General features: G+C 47.0%; 1 non-coding gene across 1 annotated transcript; it reads right to left on the reverse strand.

Annotated features, from left to right (window-relative positions):
* Nucleotides 1-957: 957 nt before the first annotated feature.
* TRNAC-GCA lies at nt 958-1,029 on the reverse strand. Its single transcript has one exon. It is a non-coding gene; the product is annotated as a tRNA-Cys (tRNA).
* Nucleotides 1,030-6,046: the final 5,017 nt, after the last annotated feature.

The raw sequence follows: 6,046 nt of genomic DNA on the forward strand, positions 1-6,046 counted from the left end.
TTTGGGCTGCCTTCGGAGTCTCAGCGTCTTAGGCCGCCAGAAGGTGGGTGACGTCAGGATCTTCTTTTTTTTTTTGTGGCTGTGGATGCCCTTCAGGACGCCTTCTTGGCCTTTAACGCCTTTGCTTTGGCTTCAGTTTTGGGAGGGGCAGGGGCTTCCTTCTTCGCTCTCGGCGCCATCTTCATTGAAATAATCTTTTAAGAAGCTGGACGGTATAAAGGAGAACGAGGTACAGAGGAAGACACCAACAATTTGAATTATACTCGCAGAGCTGGACAATGAATAAGGAATGACAGAAGAAGAACTGATACCTTTGAACTGTGGTGGTGAAGAAGAGCTGAACACTCCCTGGACTGCCAAGAGGACAGATACGTCTTGAGGGGACAAAGCTTCATCTCACACACTTTGGCATGCTGCTAGGAGAGGCTATTCCTTCGAGGACATCATACTTGGGAGGGTGGAGGGTCGTCAAAAGAGATGAAGACCTTCAATGAGATGGATCATTGAAGTGACAGTAGCAATGGGCTCAAGTGTGTCAGAGATGATGGGGACGGCCCAGGACAGGGCGGGGTTCAGATCTGTTGTTCACAGAGTAGCTATGAGTCTTACCCAACTCGAAAGAGCCTAACAACAACAAAATAATAAAATCGCACCATCTGATGGTTCCAGAGGAAACATTTTTACACTCCTGAAGATGTGTGATCTCCAGTGCGCCAGTCTGCAGGTCATCACACTTCTGACCCAAGGGTGGGCTTCTGTGGAAGGTGGAACCTACCAGGCGCTCTGAGGTAGAGGATGGAACATCTCCTCTAGTGCAGTTTACAATCTCAGAAACCTCACGGAGGGTCAGCTAAGAGTCAGTCCCAACTCAAAGGCAGTGGGTGAGTAAAGAAGCGTGAGAATAAAGAGAAGTTGTAATTCAGCCACCAATTTAAAAGGCCAAAATTTGGAATAAGTAGGGGGCACCCGGATTTGAACCGGGGACCTCTTGATCTGCAGTCAAATGCTCTACCCCTGAGCTATACCCCCACTTGCATGGTAGAGCCTAATTAATACTTTCACCTTTATAGCCACGCCCGCACTGCACTACCTGTAAACCTTTGAGTTGCTTCATCAGGATGGACCTCTTGGGAGCTGCCAGACCTGCTTTGGTGAAGACACATCAACCTGTCTTGACACAGAACAAGAGAAGGTTTTTCTCCTCTAAAGGTCTGCAGGTTTTGGCCTCCCCGCCTTCAGTCCTTGAGTGTGGGCAGCAGCTTGAAGCATTGACATTTGCGGTTGGAAGGACCTACAGAGTCAAATGCATGAGCCAATCAAGGCAGACACTTCAGTAAAGGGGAAAGCTGGAGTGGGTCAGGCATCTGCCCAGACTCAGCTTATGATAAGGCCAGGGTCTGATTTTTCCATCCCCACCTGGACTCCCTGCCATGTAGGTCCAGGAACAGAATTCTGGCTCATAGGATGTGAATACGTTCAGCTTCCATTGCCTGTAGGGTTTTCAAAGGTCTGTTATTTCAGAAGTGGACGGCCAGTCCTGCTTCTTTGTCTGTCTTAGTGTGGAAGCTCTGCTGAAACCTGACCACCTGGGTGACCCTGCTGGTGTCTGACACACCAGGGACGCAGCTTCCAGCATCACAGCCCCACACAGGCCACCACAGGATGACAGACTGACAGATGAGAGAGACATCACACCAAGAAAGGGAGAGGAAGCCAATGAACGAGAGGAAGATGCTCAATGGAACAGATTAACACAGTGACTGTGACCACGGACTTGAGCACGATGGAGATCATGAATGGAATGGATTGACACGGTGATTGGGACCATGGACTTGAACATGACAGAGGTCATGAACACGGCACAGGGCTGGGTGAGATTCAGCCTGTTGTTCGTAGGGTCGCTGTGAGTCATAGTCAACACAACGACACCTAACAACAACAACAACAACACACAACAGCATGCTCAACTTGAACAGCTAATGCCAAGAAGTCTTCCAAGAAGTCTACACCGCTCACATGACCACCTGCAGCATGTGAGCGCTACTAAGCTCCACACTTAGTTAAGTCAGTAATTTTCATTTTAGCCAACATCTTTCTCTACTTTACCAAGCAGTCTTTTTTCCCAGGGACTGAACACTTCTGATAAAACACTTAAAGTATGTGAGATGTAGTTCCAACAGCTGCAGCTCTAAGGAGCATTCTGGCTGTACTACTCGAAGATAGATTTGTTCTTCTGGTATTATGGTTCTATGGTACTCCATCTTCTTGACCAGCACCATAATTCAAAGGCATGAAGTCTTGGTTCACCTCCTTTATACAAGGCCCATCATAAGAGGCAACTGAAGATATTATAGTTTGAGCCAGGCACACCTTAGTCCTGGCTTAGTTTTACAGGATTGCTACATAAGAAATAAAAAGCATTGATATCATTCTGTGCCATCAAGTCTCCCACAACCTACAGAAGCCCTATGGACAAGAGATATGAAAGTAGTTTATACTACGTCACATGCTGTGAGTCAAACGTAATTCATAGTGACCCTGTGAACAACAGACCTGAGCTCATCCTATCCTGTGCCATCCTCATCATCTCGGATGCACTTGGGTCCATTGTTTCAGGCAGTGTCTCTCCATCTGGTTGAGGATTTCTCTGACCCTCCACCTTTCCAAGCACGATGTCCCTTTCCAAGAAATAGCCACTTGTAGCAATGTGCACTTAGTATGTGAGATGAAGCCTTGCTATTCTTGTCACTGAGCAGTACTCTGGCTTCACTCTTTCTAAGACATGTCTCTTTGTTCTTTTAGTTGTTGTCCTCTCCAACACTGTAACTTCAAGGCATCTATTCTTCTTCTGTCCACCTGTCAGGGCATAGGATGGGACTGAAAGACCATGGCCTGAATCAGGCAGCCTATTTTCAAAGACAATCAGCCAAGGACGTGGAAAAGCTGAACACAGAAATTCCATATGACCCAGCTATTCTACTACTTGGCATATACCCTGAGAAAATAAGAACTGAGGCACAAACAGAGATTTGTCCACCAATGTTCTTAGCAGCATTATCCACCATCACAAGAACATGAAAACAGCCCAAATGTCCAACCACAAACGAATGGATTGAGAAATTATGGTACATTCATACAATGGAAGACTATGCAAAATTTTTTTTATTTTTTTTCTTTTCTTTTTTTCCCCTTTTTTTCCTATAATTATATTTTATTAATTTTCATAAACATTTACAGAGATTTTGGGTTTCCATTCATTCACCGCTGCACCATTCTCTCTACCCTCCTCCCAGTTTGTTCTTGTCCAAATGCCACAGTTATGCAAAAATTTTGTAAATTATTACCTAACTTGGGAGGGACTGGAGAGCATTATACTGAGTGAACTAACCCAGTCCCACAAAAATAAATATTGTATAAAACCATTATTGTAGAATGAGTATAAGGATCCAAGAGGGGTCAGAGGGGTTGGAAGCAGAGGGCTGAGGATGTGCAGGCAAAGCAGGGTTAATCACGGGGTTGTACAATTTTATGGGTGGGGAGGTGAGGGAAATGAAAGTATTAGTTCTTGAAAAGAAGGTATTTAAATTTTATAAATAAGCTAGTAGAAAATCATATATATATATATATATAGTAGAAAATCATATATATATATATATATAAATTAATTAAAGACGCCAGAGCCACGACTCAAACAAAACAGATGTCCATGGTTATTACTGCATTATTCACAATAGCAAAGAGATGGAAGCAACCCAAGTGCCCATCAAGAAACTAATAGAAAAACTATGGTTCATCCACACAATGGAATACTATGCAGCATTGAAAAACGATGAACTTGTAAAACATTACACAACATGGGGGAATCTTGAGGACATTATACTAAGTGAAGTACCTCAGTCGCAAAAGGAAAAATACTGCATAACACTGCTGCTATAAAATAGAACAGACATGGTGGTTGTAGAGGGAATAGAGAAAGAGTGGATAGATAATGAACACTGCATTAGAACAGATGAGGAGAAGAATTGTCTGAAAGAATATATGATCATGAATTTTATGTATGAGAACAATCTCAACAAGGAGTGCTTTCCGGGATAGGCTGGGGGAGAGGGCGGGAAGGGGTTTTCTGCCTGTTACTCCTACACCCAAGAAGAGAGACTCAATAAGCTTGCCATAGCAGTGGGATTGTCCACTGGTCCTGGGGTCTTCTTTAGGGTGCTGCAGCTGGACAATAGGGTCAGTTTACCTGGGTACACAGCCCTCCCTCCCTCCCCACCTTTCAGTGTGCTGTGTGTCCCAGGCACTGTGGTAAGTTCTTGGTCTAACTATGTGAGAGGTCATTTCGTGTGAGCCCATTTCACAGAGGAGCAGACTGAGAGGCTGTAGTCATAGAACTGGGTAGGGGTCCCAGCACTAGGCTGTCTGACTTCCCGGCACATGCTGGGTTCTGAAGCTTCCCTGAAAACCAAGGCAGCCCACCCCTGCCCACCCTGATGTGGACACCCTTCCAGCAGGCAGGTCGTCAAGATGGACCCATCCTCCAGGCCTTCCTGCTGGACAGGTGGGTGTCTCTGGACAACTGTTCTCAGGCTCGTGCTCCCAGGACAGGTTGTGATTGAGGACAGAGAAACAGCTGCAGGGCCACCAGGGTCTCCCACCTACTTCCGACCCAGAAGGTGGACTCCAGGCTTCCCAGCTGTCACGACAGAACAAGGCTGGCCACTGACCCAGAAACCAAGCCAAGAGGCTTTACAGAACAGCTGGCGGAGCCCACCCTGTCATGGTCCCATTTCTGTCCGGACTTCACCTCTCGGTCTCAGAGTGGCCACCTGGCAGAGCCCACCCCGTCATGGCCCCACTTCTGTCCGGACCTCACCTCTCGGTCTCACTGAGAAGTTCAATGTGCTGACCAGTAGGACCCCACATGGCTCAAGGGCCTCCAAGGTGTAGCACTGGCAGGCCTGTGGGAGAAGTTTTCTCTCTGTCACACACTGGACTCCTGCAGACAGAGGGAAGGAAGGATGCTCAGTGGTCAGGGTGTGGGTGCTGGAGGGCACAGATCTAGACTTAAGGTCTTTCCTTCCCTAAGACCTCCAAATTCTACCCCATCCAGAGCCTTTATCATTCTCATAAGTGACTCAAAGTCTCTGCCAAGCCTGCTGGGTAAGGAGCTGTGCCACCAATCCAAAGGCTGGAGGTTCGAGTCCACCATGTGCCCCAAGGACAAGGATGATCCATCTCCTCCCTGTGTTTACATCCTCTGAAAGCCCTTTGGAGGGTCAGCTGTGCGTCAGCTCAGAATCGACAGCCATGTGATAGCCCTTGTATGGATGTGTCTCTCCTTGTGGGGTCTCTAATCCTCCCCAACCACCGCCCCAAATCTAAAATAAATGGGGTTGGAACCAGGGAGGATCCTGTCCTGGAGGGGTTGTCATTTCCACACCATCCCACCACTTGTGTCAAAGTTGCTCACCTTCTTCATTTTTCTGGAAATTGATCAAATCTCCCTGGAAGACACAAAGACAATGTGCTTTACGGTGTGTCTCCAAAGCCAAGTCAGACCCACTTGCCCATCGCCGCCCCAGCGCTGCCCTTTTCATGGTGCACTATGACCAGCGCCCAGCAGAAGGCAGGCAGCGCACAGAGCAGCACTGGGTTCTGACTCAGGCTTTGGCCACCAGGGGAAATGGACAAGGACACAGGATAAAGGACCTTAAAGTACAACCTTTTCTGATGACAGATGGAGAGACTGAGGAACTGCTCAGGAATTTAAGGCATGTGCCCTTTGAGGATGATGTCACTCTCCCCGAGGCTACATCCTGAAGGAGATGCAGTATTTTACTCAGTGAAAACCTGATGCACTTTGCAGTCAGCACTTCTCCTGCTCCCTCAGTTCCCAGCACTGGGAAGTTGGCTTGTTGTTGTTGCTGATTGCCTTCGAATGGAGCACGACTCATAGTAACCCTATGAACAAAAGGCCTGAAGCCCCTCTACAACTATCGACATTTATCAAAGTTCATAGAGCAGGTTGCTTAAGATACATTAACTT

The sequence above is a fragment of the Elephantulus edwardii genome, unplaced genomic scaffold (assembly GCF_000299155.1).
Source record: "Elephantulus edwardii isolate Elephantulus edwardi_28Jun2011 unplaced genomic scaffold, EleEdw1.0 scaffold00121, whole genome shotgun sequence".
Taxonomy (NCBI): Eukaryota; Metazoa; Chordata; class Mammalia; order Macroscelidea; family Macroscelididae; genus Elephantulus; species Elephantulus edwardii.